General features: G+C 41.8%; 1 long non-coding RNA gene across 1 annotated transcript; it reads right to left on the reverse strand.

Annotated features, from left to right (window-relative positions):
- Positions 1-3,292: 3,292 nt before the first annotated feature.
- Positions 3,293-16,220, reverse strand: LOC144313756 (uncharacterized). The gene is made up of 2 exons (XR_013379393.1): positions 9,179-16,220; positions 3,293-7,993 (listed from the first exon to the last, which is right to left on the reverse strand). It is a non-coding gene; the product is annotated as an uncharacterized LOC144313756 (long non-coding RNA).
- Between the last annotated feature and the right edge of the window lie 467 nt (positions 16,221-16,687).

Genomic DNA, 16,687 nt, shown 5'->3' on the forward strand with positions numbered 1-16,687 from the left:
CTACCTTTAACAAGTCCAATGTGTTCAAAGAAAGCTAAGAGTATCATAACATTGGCTTTACAGCTACCAAATTTAGGAACCAAGCCAATTTGCAGACCTACGTGCAATTATCCCAGATAAAATTATGTTCTCAGAACCCAGTGCTTACAGTTGCCAAAGCACAAAGAAAAAACTCATTAGTGTCTGAAGGAGAGAATGGAGAAAATCTTGATTCAATTCACCAAGAACTGGTTAGTCTACGTCAGTTGTCCAAAGTCCACAACTTGGGAATTTAACTCCATTGCAAGAAATCCTCCACCAAGAGGTTAAATTTGGCACCATGCATTGTACACAGGGGAGAAAGCTGTAGGTACTGTACATGTACTGAATCCCCCTTCAGAAAGTGGCATTCCTGAAATTGCTATGTCCTTTTTTAAAAGATGTTATTTATTTGAGAGAGGGAATAAGTGGAGGGGAGAAGCAGAGGGAGAAAGAGAAGCAGATTCCCTGCTCACAGGGAGCCGGGCTTGAGGCTCGATCTCAAGACCCTGGTACCATGACCTGAGCTGAAGGCAGACGCTTAACCAACTGAGCCCCCCACTCCAGGTGCCCTGAAAATGCTATATTCTTGCTAATATTTCTGCAGTGATACAGTACCAGACACTAAGTCTTATTTGAGGAGACTTTGTTTCCCATTTGTCATATTTAATCAGCTAAATTACGAAGTTTTCCTTTAGGTCTGGTGTTTCTAGCAACTCGATGCCTCAGGGAGTATGGCTCTGACCAGGGACACACAAAGGTTTCTTGTGTGAACCAGCATTTTCAATGCTATGTACGCTGGCTTCTCTATGAAGCCTGTGATGCCTTCCAGAGATGCATTCTCTTTCATTCCCCAAGTCTACTTCTGCTGGACGATCAAAGCTGCTCTCACTAATTGTGAAACTTGGGCTCCTAGAGCCCTAGTGAAAACCATTCTTCTACCACACGCTGCTCCATATTACAATATGCTGTACAATTTGGACCCCGGACACCAAGAGCTATCTAGTAGAGGGTCACCAGATAAAACTCAGCCCAGAGCTCCAGCTCAGCAGGGTGTGCTTGGTGCTTAGTCAAAAGGGAAAGGAGAATGGGGGTGGAGCACATCCCACGGCACATCCTCCAAGGGCAGCCCTGCAGCTGGGCAGGGCAGGCTGTGAGGTCACCAAACCAGGTGAAGGGAGGCCCCATGGAGAAACACTCAAAGACATTGGGGTGCAGGCTTCCCAGCTGGAAGATTCTGAAGGCAGGAGGTGTTCTTTGTTCGTCCACCGGGCACTAGAGGACAGAGGCTGTGGGTGGGGACAGTAGTCCAGCGTCTATACTTGCACTGTTTGAGCAGGAGGAGGCAAGTAGGTACGAGTTCCATGGGCTAAGAGATGCTGGGATAGCCAACTGAGCATAAGAGAGCTTCAAAGGGCCCACCACCACCCCGCCACCAAGGGGGCTCCCTGTCGGGATAAAGAGACCTTGAAGAAAGATGTGGGAAGCTCTATGACAGGCAAGCAGGAAGTAAGGTGAAGGGGGGGCAGTCAGGAAAGTGCAGTGCAAGTTCCCATTGGGCTTCTCTGAAGGATCCGCTTATATATCCCCCAACGAGTCAGTATTTGGAGGGCCACATGACAGAGGGCAATTTGACGTTGCAGAGAGAACTATAAACTGTGCCATCTATATGAAGAGAACTTTGCTCCTTCCCCCTCTTCCCTTCTTCCCTTTCCTTGTCCCACCGCCACCTAGGAAAGCAGTAGTTAATGGAGAAGTGTGACATCAAGGGGGAGCATTAATGAAAGCACAGATCTGTTGGAGGAGTGACCTCCAAGAATGTGACACCATGTACATCCTGGGGCATATAGTCAATAGCATTGTATTAACTTTGTAAGGTGACAGCGGGTAACTTTGTAAGGTGACAGACATTGGGGTGACCATTTCCCAATGTATACAAATGTCAAATCCTGATGCTGTACACATGAAACTAATATAGTATTGCATGTCAATCGTATCTCAGTAAGTTAAAAAAAAAAAAAAAAAGAATAAATGTTCCCAGATCTGCCCCAGGGATACAGCATTGAGACCAAAATATGGTGTTGAGGCTGTCTGGACCGGATACCTTATTGAACCCAGTTATAGGCTGCACAGAAACTTAAGATTCTGGCAGGCAGGTGCCGAGATCTATTCCTCACAGCTGCCAAGACAAGCCTCCTAGTGAGTCCCCTGCTGACTCATGTCCAGTGGCTTCCCTCTTTCTTCCTTGCTCCCTGCTCCCCCGCCTTCCGTGTAGAGGAGCCAGTTTCAGGTTACACTCGGAAAGGTCCCAAAGAGATTGCAAACTAACCTGACCCTGTGGCAGATTCCTGAACCACATGTTTCAGGCAGAAGGGGAAGGAGATGAGGAGCCGGAATTGGAGCAGGAGGTGCAGTTTTGTGTTACACTGGACTGGACTTCCAACATCTAAAAATGTGACAGCTCTCATGGCTGACAGTGGATGTGCCAGTCACCAGTTGCCAGCGGTGACCAGGAAAGGGAGAGCAGAAAAGGCTTGTGTTAAAGGCAGCAATAAAGGATGCCTCGGTGGCTCAGTCAGTTGGGCGTCTGCCTTTGGCTCAGGTTGTGCTCCTGAGGTCCTAGGATCGAGTCCTGCATAAGGTTCCCTGCTCGGCGGGGAGTCTGCTTCTCCCTCTCCCTCTGCAGCTCCTCCTGCTTATGTTCCCTGGCTCTCTCACTCACTTTCTGTCAAATAAGTAAGTAAGATCTTTTTCTTTTTCTTTTTTTAAAGTAAAATCTTTAAAAAAGTAATAATAAAGGCAGCAGTGAGAGAAAAACTGCATTTCCTGATTGTACCCTGACTCTGTTCAGCCCACTAAATAAGTCAGTGGCATAGGATATATTGCTCACCTGTTGTTTCTTTTTTCTTTTTTTTCTTTTCTTTTCTTTTCTTTTCTTTTCTTTTCTTTTCTTTTTTGTTCTTTTCTTTTCTAACTTTGTAAGACTGCTCACAATGGAGGATGACCTGCTTTATCATGGCCACGATGTGGTGGGACGGGGATTTGTAATAGAATCTGCAGGTCACAGGCATGACTCCTGAGCCCCTCAGCTCACATCCACAGTCCCCAAAGCCATCAGCAGTGGTTTCTGTACCCTCCATCTCTTCCTAACAGAGGGAACTGAGATTTGTAATCATGATGGACACTGATTTTTCTGCAGTTTGGTTTCAACCAAATGACACAGTCAAGACTTAGGTTCTCTGAGGCAACAGAAACAAATAATTACACATTCCAGTACTGGCCAAAATTTTTTTAATCAACTTATATAATTTCCAAATATCTATAAACAATATTTAAAACTCATGAATAGATTATCCCTGCCTTTTAGCAGAATTTATATAAACTACCTTTTGAGTAATGACATGCTTTGACTCTTAAAACTTCTCTTCCATTTTACTTTTCACAGCAACGTAACACGTTTCACCACCCACCCAAGTAGACACTGTTTTCTCGAGCTGACATATTTGTCCCCTTCAGTGCCAGACCAACACATCTAGATGCATCATTGCTCTCCCACGGAGGTGCTTCCTTCAGCAAATACTGTTTGTATGATTTTTAAGGTCCAGTTGACCACCAGAGATAAAACAGCAAATGAAACAAAACCCTTGCCTTTATGGAACTTTCATAATAGTGGGGAGTTTGTCAACAATAAATTGATTGATAGATAGATGATAGATAGATAGATGATAGATAGATAGATAGATGGATGATAGATAGATAGATAACAGATAGATTCGATTAGAGAGAGAGAGAGAGAGTTTATAGATAGATTTGTTATAAGGAACTGATTCACATAATTATGGAAGTCGGCACGTCCAAAATCTGTGGAGCCAATGTTCCAGTTTGAATCTGAAGACTGGTAGGCTGCCCTAGAACAAGGGAAAGCCAGTGTTGCAGTTTGAAGGCAGGAGAAGGTTGGGGAAGGTTCAGCCTTATTTAGGCCTTCAACTGATTGGAGGGGGCCCACCCACATTATGAAGAGCAATCTTCTTTACTTATCTACCAATTTAAACCTTAGTCTCATCCAAAAATATCCTCCCAGAGACACCCACAATCATGTTTGACCAAATATCTGGGCACCTCATGGCTCAGTCAGATTGGCACAAATAATTAACCATCACAAGAAATTTTTTTTTTTAAATGAAGTAACGTTTTTTTTTTTTTAATTTTTTATTTATTTATGATAGTCACACAGAGAGAGAGAGAGAGAGGCAGAGACACAGGCAGAAGGAGAAGCAGGCTCCATGCACCGGGAGCCCGACGTGGGATTCGATCCCGGGTCTCCAGGATCGCGCCCTGGGCCAAAGGCAGGCGCTAAACCGCTGTGCCACCCAGGGATCCCTCACAAGAGATTTTTAAAAACAAGTTGAAAAGTAAATATTTCATGACTGTTGGCTACAGAGAAAATAAGCCTGATGGTCTCATGACGTGGCAATATGAGAAAAAAAAGGATCAGAGGAGGGAAGAGGTTGAGATAGGCATGTGTTTAAGTTACAATAGTGTCCCAAACGTTAAATACATCAGTATTCAAATGCCATCTTGTGGCTGATTATTTACATTAGGTTTCATTCATCCTGTGCCATTCATCTCACATCTGTTAAGATGTGTTAAAATATTCTTTTAGAGTCAACAGAGTTGCCTTCTTAAGGCTCCATAGTTTTATGCCTCTATTTCCTTGTATTATTAGTAGCAATTTCATGCCTGCTGGGTTCAGGGTACTGGCAGCCGTGCTAGCTTGACTCCAAGTTCAAATGCCTTCTTTGATTGTAATGGATTTAATTCAAGGACGCCATAAAATAAAATATTCATGCCCAGTGTGCATAAGGATGTCATAACAAAAATATTTACACATTTAGACCAACATACAGAATCACTTTACAACGTACCCTATGTTTAGTGCAACAATAACATCATTACATAGAATAAACAGGCCTGAATCATTTCCCAAATTCTAGGCCACCATAAATAGTAGTCTGCATTCTTGGCTCACTGTTGTAATCTTTGCTTGGTAACTTTATGCAGTCTACTAAAAGACATATCATAAAAAAGGGCCCATAACCCATGATTTATTTATAAGACATACTGTCATTATTGCATGGGTCAGATTTTTATATTCTTTTCACAAACCACCCCCACCCCTGCCTCGTGACATCTGCAATGTTGAGAAGGCACACTGAAGTCAAGAGAATTCATTGCTGACTTTCTCTTTAATATATAAATGTATCGAGTCCACACATTTTACACCTTCAACTTACACAATGTTATTTGTCAACTACATCTCATTAAAAATAAATTAAAAATATTCTGCAAGGGATCCCTGGGTGGCTCAAGGGGTTTAGCTCCTGCCTGCGGCCCAGAGAGTGGTCCTGGAGTCCCGGGATGGAGTCCCACATCGGGCTCCCTGCATGGACCCTGCTTCTCCCTCTGCCTGGGTCCCTGCCTCTCTGTGTGTGTGTGTGTGTGTGTCTCATGAATAAATAAATAAAATCTTTAAAAATAATGTTCTGCAAACAACAAAAAAGCGTATTAAATAATGAAGTCACACCGAAGGATATTTACAACGTGTATAATAGGTACAACTACCACAATATGAGTACTGATGTAGGAGTTTCTTATCGCTCTGTAACGCATTACCACGAACCCAGCTGCTTAAGACACCTGTTCATTAGCTCAGGGCTCTGTGTGCCGGAAGTCCAGAGCGGTGGGAGGGCTTTCTGCTGAGGTTTTATCACAAGGGAGAAGTCAAGATGATGGCCAGCTTGGGGCGCCTGGGTGGGTCCGATGGTCAAGCATCTGCCTTCAGTTCAGGTCATGACTTCAGGGTCCTGGGATCGAACCCACATCCCACAGCGGGGAGTGTGCTTCTCCCTCTCCCTCTGCCCTTCCCCTGCTCATGCGCTCACTCTCTCTCTCTCTCTCTCTCTCTCTCTCTAATAAATAAAATCTTGAAAAAAAATGATGGCCAGCTTGAATTCTCATTGGAAGTTCTAGGGAAGAATCGGCGTCCAAGCTGGTCTTGCTGGCAGAATTCAGTTCCTGGCAGTTGAAGGATTTAAGTCCTCAGTTTTTGACAGACCTTCAAGCCAGCAAGGGCATGCCAGTCAAATCCTTCCTGTGCTTTGAATCTCTGGCTTCCTATTCTGCAACTAGCGGGAGAAAAGTCTGTTGTTTTTTTTTTTCTTTTTAAATATTTTATTCATTTATTCATGAGAAACACACAGAGAGGCAGAGACACAGGCAGAGGGAGAAGTGGGTTCCCTGCGGGGAGCCTGATGCGGGACTCGACCCCGGGAGCCGGGGATCACGACCTGAGCTGAACAGACACGCTCAACAACTCAGCCACGCAGGTGCCCGGAAAAGTCTGCTTTTAAAGAGTATTGTGATCAGGTTAGACATACGCAGTCTCCCTTTGGATTAACTGAAAATGAACTGATAAATTGCCTTGATTACATCTATAAAAATCTCTTTTGCAATATTAAGTGACATAGTTGCACTAGGGGACAGAGATCATTGGGTCCACCTTAGAATTCTTCTTACTGAACCCTGTAGCCTGTCCCCAGGTAAAGAGATAGAAACATGATTAATCCTCTGATCTCATCCTCTTCCTGCAATCCCAAATTCTGGGCCTGGGCCCCCTTGCTTTTCTTTACCCCTTCCCACACTGTCATGCAATGGGAGCAGTATATTATTCTATTGTACATAATTTCAAACTAGTTATGATGAAATAAAATGAAAATTGACCTTTTGAGATTTGCTTTTATATTTCTGCATGCACGTGCACGTGTAGATTATAAATATTTATTGCTGGATTTAAGAATAGATCACAATTGTTTTTAACCTATTTTTTTGTAGGTGAACTTTTGTTTCCAACCATTTTTTAAAGACACAGGTTCTATGCTGTTTTGGTTCACACGTGCCAGGTTCTTTTGAGGGTAGAAACCTAAGAGTGTAATTACGAAGTTATGGGGTAGCCACATCTTTAGCTTTACTGAAGGATGCAAAAATGTTTCCTCCAGTTTTAGTTTTGATTTCTCACTTCATAGCATTGTGATCAGAAAACATGATTCATGTGATATTAATTCTTAAATTCCTGTATGTGTTTTTCTTTATAGCCTACCAATATAGTCAGGTTTTTATGTTTTGCGTGTGATTTAAAACCATGTTCTATGTTCTATCCATTGGATGAACATCATTTATTGTGCTATTCAAATCTTCTGGGTCCCTAGTAATTTGGGAATTATTTGATCTAGCCTCAGAACCCAAATTCCCTGAGCTCAGGGATTTTTGCCTATTGTGTTCATTGTTGTATTCTCAGTGCTGGTAGAGTAGCTGCTTGATAAATATTTGTTGCAGGAATGACTCAATTACTGAGGAATGAGTGCCACAACCTTCACTCTCATGTTGGATTAACTTCTTACTTTTTGGTATATGGTTCACATATTTGAGGTGATCATATGAAGTGCAAAAAGGCACAAAGAGGTTTCTATTTTCCTAACTGTTCTTGTCTCATTAGGCAGGAACTCTCTTTATCACTAGTAACCCATCTTGCCTTAACATATTTTGTATCTGGCACAAACATATCAACACCATTCCTTTTTTGGTCAGTATATATTTTTCTCACAGATTAATGTTGTGATCCATGGGACCATGCAGCCATCTCAAGTGTACAGGAGAAGTATGGGTCTCATGGGCAAAACCAACACAGCAGCTCTGGCAACTTCATTTCTGTGATGTTATTGTTTGTTACTGAAGTATAGTTGACATACGATAGTTTTAGGCATTGATGTTTTTGTTCTCATTTGTCTGGTTTCTTGTAACCACATTCCTGGCAGCGGAATAGCATCCTCGTGGTATACGATGATGGCCTACCAAGGACTGTGGCTTCAGCTTGTTTCTCTGCAATGGTGTTAACCAGCCATATCGCCAAGAACTTTAACTATTAAAACAAAACAAAACCCCCCTTAGTGAGCATCAGTTGTCTGCTTGGGGAGGGTAGTCATAGCTTTCCTCCTTATCTTACCCTCACTACTATTGGCCCAAAGCCATGAAAATAACCTCAAGTAAATTTGACTATTTCTTCTCTGGCCTATTTTTTTTTTTTTTTTTTAATCTTAACAACTTAACCCCTGAGGATTAGGGACATCCCCAAGTTATACAGAGCCTGCATCCTTTGAAGAAGCCACCATATAATTGGAGAATAGTAGGGTAAGAGCCATTTAATTCCCTGCCATCAGCACCATTTATAGATTCTTAACTTCTCCATGATCTACAGCAGGGAGATGGGACCACAATGTGTCAGGCACCCCAGTGCTTTCAGAACTGGCCCTTACAGTGTTGTCCGCACCGCACCACCAAAAGGTCCTTTTCTTGCTTCCAAAAATGCTGCACTGCTCTCCCAGAAAAGGGAGAGACTCACGACTCCATGTTTTCCTTCACCGGGTCCAAACTGTAATGTTTGCAGCAGGAATTCCATGATGTTTATATCAGGTGGTTGGCATTTCCCCAAATTCAGGACATGTCTTATTTTTTATTTTATATTATTTCTTTAGATTTATCTTGAGAGTGGTTTTGGGGTCAAGGACAGAAATCAGTAATATATAAGTTTGTTCTTATATAGTCATGTCCCTTGGTATCTAAATTTTCTGGGCTTTCCTAAAATGACCTCACATTGTTTAATTTAAAAATACATTTCACCTAAATTTATTTTAAAATAAATGTCATTAAATTTCATCCCAGTACCTTCCAATCAATCAATTCTTGCAACAAACATTTGAGCTTATATTCTAGGAGAACAAGAGCTAAATTGGAATTATCTGTTTAAACAAGCCTCTTTTGCTCCTTTTACTATTAGGATGACAATTATATAGCCAACCAGGATGCACTTCTGCTCAGGAGAATACAGGTGAAAATGATACCATTAATAAGTTTAATTCTACTCTAAGGCCTTCTCTTTGAGTCTTCTCAATCGAAAGCTATTAGAAACAGAATAAAAGCATCAGCATTTAGATTAACAGCTGGATTTTGTTTAAAATATTTCCCTAATTATAATCTATTTAATTTTTTTGCAGTTTAAGGGGTTTTCGTTGTTATTGTTATTGGTTTCCAGAGAAAAATCCCTTACTTGTGTTTCTTATATGACAATCTTGTGTTTCTGGGTTGCAGAGCTGAAAAATTTCGTGGCAGTTGTTCTGAAAAGCTCATCTTCTTACTTTGCTCTTCTAAATTTTGCACTCCAGCAATAGTTCCTTTTAGGATTATGTCTTCCAAAAAGAAAAAGCCAAATCTCACTAAATTGTACAGAAATAGAAGTTGCCAAAAAGTGCAAGAAACTCAGTGAAACTTGAGGGAAAGTTTCAAAATACAAGGTAAGTAAATACTCACAGGGTTTTTACTTTCTCTTAAAACTTAGAAAGACCTGAGCATTGTGAGAGCTACATAAACCCAAGATGCTGGGTTCTACTTTATGAGAAACTGGAGACAGAACCCATCTATACCTCATAGCAGCAACAATCAGGAGCCACAGTGGAGCTTTATCATTTTAGTAGAGACCAATTTTGATTTTAGATTTGTGAGACTTGTGAGACTTAACCTTGATAATTCCAAGCAGATAGTGTCAGAACTGGATTATAGGACTCCCCACAGCAATCACAGAATTGCCTGATGTGGGAATATCACGCTCACATCTTATAAGTCACAGAAGTGTTCAGTGTGAGTAGAGTTGAGAGGAGACATGGGGGAGGGGGTTCCCCACACAAAGGGCGAGGACAAGGTTGATAAATATTTAAAAGTAGATGAAAACAGCAGAAATTAACAAACTAGAAAGCAAATACACATACACATACAAACATACACAAAATGAAAAAAAGCAAAACTTATGGTTGTTGCAGCCCTACGAAACAGTGGAAACAATTTCAATACTTATCAATAAGAGAAGAGGCAGATAAAATGTGGCATGTTAATACAGGGGGACAGAATGACATCATTTAAATGAAGACATTGGAGACACGTGTATCTTCATCAATAAATCTCAAAAGTGATGTTGAGGGACAAAACCAAGTTCCAAAATGATAAGTGTGCTATAATACCACTTATATGAAGTTTCAAACACATCAAACAAAAATGTGTACTTTAGGACTCCACAGAAACTTGGTAAGAAGTATAAGGCTGAATGTGAAAGATATTTGGGGGGGGGGGGCAGGATGGTGGAAGAGCAGGGACCCCAAGTCACCTGTCCCCAACAACTTACCTAGATAACTTTCAAATCATCCTGAAAACCTACGAATTTGGCCTGAAATTTAAAGAGAGAAGAGCTGGAATGATACAGTGAGAAGAGTTCGCGCTTCTATTAAGGTAGGAAGACGGAAAAAAATAAAGAAATAAAAAGGCATCCAAGGGGGAGAGGCCCCGCGAGGAGCTGGGCTAAGGCCAGAGCGAGCCCCCAGGACAGGAAAGCCCTGCCCCGGAGAAGCAGGAGCTGCACCAATCTTCCCGGAGGAAAAGGCGCTCGCAGGGAGTTGGGGTGGGATCCCAGGAGGGGCAGGGGTGCCCTCAGGCTCCCAGGGACACTTACAGAGCACCTGCACCCCGGGGACAGCAGGCCACACCCCGCAGCCGAGCTCCCTAAAGGGCTGCAGCGCGCACGGCTGGACCCGGGAGCAGCTCCGGCGGCTGGGCACAGAGGGGGCTGCACCGCCCGGGAGTGATTCCAGCGGTGCAGGCCCCGGAGCCCAGGGCACTGGGGGACACAGCCCAGGATCCGGTGCTCCCCCCGGGACAGGCGGAGGCCAGGAGGACACAGGGCAGCAAGGGCGCTCCTGCCACGGGGGGCCCGAGCTGTGCAGATCGGCGCTCCCGGCCCCAGAGCATCCAGGTCCCTGTGGACTGGGAGTTGCAGTAGTTACTGCGGGAGCTGACTCCAGGGCTGGAGACCTGGCCGCGGCCACTGTTGTTGTTCCTCCTGCTGTCACCTTGTACCTAGGACTGGGCCTCACAGGATAAACAGCTCGCACTGAGCCCTGCACCAGGCAGGGGGCTGAGCAGCTCCCCCAGGTGCTCACACTTGAGAATCAGCACAGCAGGCCCCTCCCCCAGAAGACCAGTCAGAAGGACACGGGAAAAGCAAGTCATTGACCAAGCAGCACTGGAAAGTACCAGAAGTCAAGGGATTTACAGTATATAGAACCAGGGGATACCCCTCCTTGTTTTTTGTTTCTTTTTGTTTTTTGTCCCCCCGCCCTTTTTCTTCCTTTATCCAGTACAAATTGTTTTTAGCCACTAGCACTGAGCAAAATGACTACAAAGAAGAACTCACCACAGAAGAAAGAATCAGAACAGTCCTCTCTCCCACAGAGTTAGAGAATTTGGATTACAATTCAATGTCAGAAAGCCAATTCAGAAGCACAATTAGCTATTGGTGGCTCTGGAAAAAAACATAAAGGATTCAAGAGACTTCATGACTGCAGAATTTAGATCTACTGACGCTGAAATTAAAAATCAATTAAATGAGATACAATCCAAACTGGAGGTCCTCACGATGAAGGTTAATGAGGTAGAAGAACGAGTGAGTGGCATACAAGACAAGTTGATGGCAAGGAAGGAAGCTGAGGACAAAAGAGAGAAACAATTAAAAGATCATGAGGAAACGTTAAGGGAAATAAATGACAGCCTCAGAAGGAAAAATCTACGTTTAATTGGGGTTCCAGAGGGCGCCAAAAGTGACAGAGGACCAGAAAGTGTATTTGAACAAATCATAACTGAGAATATCCCTAACTTGGGGAGGGAAATAGACATTCAGATCCAGGAGATAGAGAGATTCCCCCCGCCCCAATCAATAAAAACCATTCAAAACCTCAACATTTAATAGTGAAACTTGCAAATTCCAAAGATAAAGAGAAAATCCTTAAAGCAGCAAGAGACAAGAGATCCCTAACTTATATGAAGAGAAATATTACATTAGCAGCAGATCTCTCCACAGAGACCTGGCAGGCCAAGAAGGGCTGGAAGGATATATTCAGGGTCCTAGATGATAAGAACCTGCAGCCAAGAATACTCTATCCAGCAAGGCTCTCATTCAGACTAGAAGGAGAGATAAAGAGCTTCCAAGATAGGCAGAAGCTGAAAGAATATGTGACCACCAAACCAGCTCTGCAAGAAATATTAAGGGGGACTCTGTAAAAGAAAGAGGAAGCCAGGACAGCCCGGGTGGCTCAGTGGTTTAGTGCTGCTTTCAGCCCACAGCATGATCCTGGAGACCTGGGATCGAGTCCCACGTTGGGCTTCGTGCATGGAGCCTGATTCTCCTTCTGCCTGTTTCTCTACCTCTCTCTCTCTCTGTTTCTGTCATGAATAATAAATAAAAATAAATAAATAAAATCTTAAAAAAAAAAAAAAAAAAAGAGGAAGCCCAAAGAAACACTCCACAGAAACAGGAACTGAATAGGTATTATGATGACACTAAATTCATATCTTTCAGTAGTAACTCTGGATGTGAATGGGCTTAATGATCCCATTAAAAGGTGCAGGGTTTCAGATTGATAAAAAAAAAGACCCATCTATTTGCTGTCTACAAGACACTCATTTTGACCTAAGGACACCTACAGCCTGAAAATAAAAGGCTGAAGAACCATTTACCATTCAAATGGTCCTCAAAAAAAAGCAGGGGTAGCCATCCTCATAGCAGATAAATTAAAGTTTATTCCAAAGACTGTAGTAAGAGATGAAGAGGGACACAATATTATACTTAAAGGATCTATCCAACAAGAGGACCTAACAGTCCTGAATATTTATACCCCTAATGTGGGAGCTGCCAAGTATATCAACCAATTAATAACCAAAGTTTAGACATACTTAGATAATAATACACTTATACTGGGAGACTTCAACACGGCACTTTCTGAAATGACAGATATTCTAAGAACAACATCTCCAAAGAAACAAGAGCTTTAAATGGTACCCTGGATCAGATGGACTTCACAGATATTTACAGAACTTTACATCCAAATGCAACTGAATACATATTCTTCTCAAGTGCACATGGAACTTTCTACAGAATACACCGCATATTGGGTCACAAATCAGGTCTTATTTGATACCAAAAGATTGGGATTGTCCCCTCCTTATTTTCAGACCATAATGCTTTGAAACTAGAACTCAATAAAAAGAGGAAATTTGGAAGAAATTCAAACACATGGACGTTAAAGACCATCCTGCTAATCGATGAAAGGGTCAACCAGGAAATTAGAGAAGAATAATTAAAAAGATTCATGGAAACTAATGAGAATGAAGATACAACCATTCAAAATCCTTGGGATGCAGCAAAAGCAGTCCTGAGAGGGAAATACATCGCAATACAAGCATCCATTCAAAAACTGGAAAGAACTCAAATACAAAAGCTAACCTTACACCTAAAGGAGCTAGAGAAAAAACAGCAAATAGATCCTACACCCAGAAGAAGAAGAGAATTAAGAAAGATTTGAGCAGAATTCAATGAAATCGAGACCAGAAGAACTGGAACAGATCAACAAAACCAGGAGTTGGTTCTTTGAAATAATTAATAAGATCGATAAACCATTAGCAGCCTTATTAAAAAAAAAAGACAAAAGAGAAAAGTCTCAAATTAATAAAATCATGAATGAAAAAAGAGAGATCACAACCAATACCAAGGACATACAAACGATTTTAAAAACATATTATGACCAGTTATATGCCAATAAATCTAGGCAATCTAGAAGAAATGGACGCATTTCTGGAAAACCACAAACTACCAAAACTGGAACAGGGAGGCCAATAACCAGGGAGGAAATTGATGCAGTCATCAAAAACCTTCCAAGACACAAAAGTCCAGGGCTAGATGGCTTCCCAGGGGAATTCTATCAAACGTTTAAAAAAGAAACCATACCTATTCTACTAAAGCTGTTTGGAAAGATAGAAAGAGATGAAATTCCAAAACCAGAGAAATACTCCACCAAAAAGGAGAATTATAGACCAATATACCTGATGAGCACAGATGCAAAAATTCTCAACAAGATACTAGCCAATAGGATCCAATAGTACATTAAGAAGATGATTCACCATGACCAAGTGGGATTTATGCCCAGGATGCAAGGCTGGTTCAACACTCATAGAGCAATCACCATGATAGTTTGTATCAACAAGAGAAAAACCAAGAACCATATGATCCACTCAATAGATGCAGAGAAAGCATTTGACAAAATACAGCATCCATTCCTGATCAAAACTCTTCAGAGTGTAGGGATAGAGGGAACATTCCTCAGCATCTTAAAAGCCATCTATGAAAAGCCCACAGCAAATATCATTCTCAATGGGGAAGCACTGGGAGCCTTTCCCCTAAGATCAGGAACACGACAGGGATGTCCACTCTCACATGCTATTCAACATAGTAGTAGATGTCCTACCCTCAGCAATCAGGCAACAAAAAGAAAAGGTATTCATTCAAATTGGCAAAGAAGTCAAACTCTCCCTCTTTGCAGATGACATGATACTGTACATAGAAAACCAAAAAGTCTCCACCCCAAGATTGCTAGAACTCATACAGCAGTTTGGCAGTGTGGCAGGATGGAATATCAATGCCCAAAAATCAGTGGCATTTCTATACACTAACAATGAGACTGAAGAAAGAGAAATTAAGGAGTCAATCCCAATTACAATTGCACCCAAAAGCATAAGATACCAAGGAATAAACCTAACCACAGAGATAAAGGATCCATACCCTACAAACTACAGAGCCCTTCTGAAAGAAATTGAGGAAGCCAAAAGAGATGGAAAAATATTCCATGCTCATGAATTGGAAGAATTAATAATGTGAAAATGTCTAAGCTAATTCAGGGCAAATTACACGTTCAATTCTAACCCTATCCAAATACCATGGACTTTCTTCAGAGAGTTGGAACAAATAATCTTAAGACTTGTGCAGAATCCAAAAGACCCCAAATAGCCAGGGGAATATTGAAAAAGAAACCAGAGCCGGGGGCATCAAAATGCCAGATTTCAGGTTGTATTACAAAGCTGTGATCATCAAGACAGTGTGGTACTGGCACAAAAACAGACACATAGATCAATGGAATGGAGTTGAGAACCCAGAAATGGGCCCTCAACTCTATGGTCAACTAATATTCGACAAAGCAGGAAAGACTATCCGCGGGAAAAAGGACAGTCTCTTCAATAATGGTGCTGGGAAAACTGAACAGCCACGTGCAGAAGAATGAAACTACACCATTCTCTTACACCATACACAAAGATAAACTCAAAATGGATGAGAGATCCAAATGTGAGACAGGAATCCATCAGAATCCTAGAGGAGAACACAGGTAACACACTTTTTGAACCTGGCCACAGCAACTTCTTGCTAGATAGATCTATGAAGGCAAGGGAAACAAAAGCAAAAATGAATTATTGGGACTTCATCCAGATAAAAACCTTCTGCACAGCCAAAGAAACAGTCAACAAAACTAAAAGACAACCTACAGAATGGGAGAAGATATTTGCAAATGACGTATCAGATAAAGGACTAGTTTCCAAGATCTATAAAGAACTTATTAATCCACAGCAAAGAAACAAACAATCCAATCATGAAATGGGCAAAAGACATGAATAGAAATTTCACAGAGGAAGACACAGACATGGCCAATACGCACATGAGAAAATGCTTCGCATCACTTGCCATCAGGGAAATACAAATAAAAACCACAATGAGATACCACCTCACACCATGGGAATGGTGAAAATTAACAAGGCAGGAAACAAAACAAACGTTGGAGAGGATGTGGAGAAAGGGGAAGCCTCTTGCCCTGTTGGTGGGAATGTGAACTGGTGCAGCCACTCTGGAAAACTGTGTGGAGGTTCCCCAGAGTTAGAAATAGAGGTTTGCTATGACCCAGCAATGGCACTACTGGGAATTTACCCCAAAGATACAGATGCATTGAAATGCTGGGACACCTGCACCCCAATGTTTACAGCATTAATGTCCACAATAGCCTAACGGTGGAAGGAGCCTTGGTGTCCATCGGAAGATGAATGGATAAAGAAGATGTGATCTATGTATACAATGGAATATTACGCAGCCTTTAGAAACAATATATACCCACCATTTGCTTCAACGTGGATGGAACTGGAGGGTATAATGCTGAGTGAAGTAAGTCAATCAGAGAAGGACAAACATTATATGGTCTCATTCATTTGGGGAATATAAAAAAATAGTGGAAGGGAATAAAGGGGAAAGGAGAGAAAATGAGTGGGAAATATCAGTGAGGGTAACAGAACATGAGAGACTCATAACTCTGGGAAATGAACAAGGGGTGGTGGAAGGGGAGGTGGGTGGGGGGTTGGGGTGACTGGATGACAGGCACTGACGGGGGCACTTGACGGGATGCTCACTGGGTGATATGCTATATGTTGGCAAATTGAACTCCAATAAAAAAAATAATTAAAAATAAAAAAGACACAGGATATAATATATATCATAGGGAATACAGTTAGTATTATAATAACTTTATATGGTGATATATAACTAGATTGTTTATGATACATTTATATGGTGATCACTTCATAGTGTATATAAATGTCAAATTACTATGTATACATCTGGAATGAATATAATATTGAACATCAGTTA

The sequence above is a fragment of the Canis aureus genome, chromosome 5 (genome assembly GCF_053574225.1).
Source record: "Canis aureus isolate CA01 chromosome 5, VMU_Caureus_v.1.0, whole genome shotgun sequence".
NCBI lineage: Eukaryota > Metazoa > Chordata > Mammalia > Carnivora > Canidae > Canis > Canis aureus.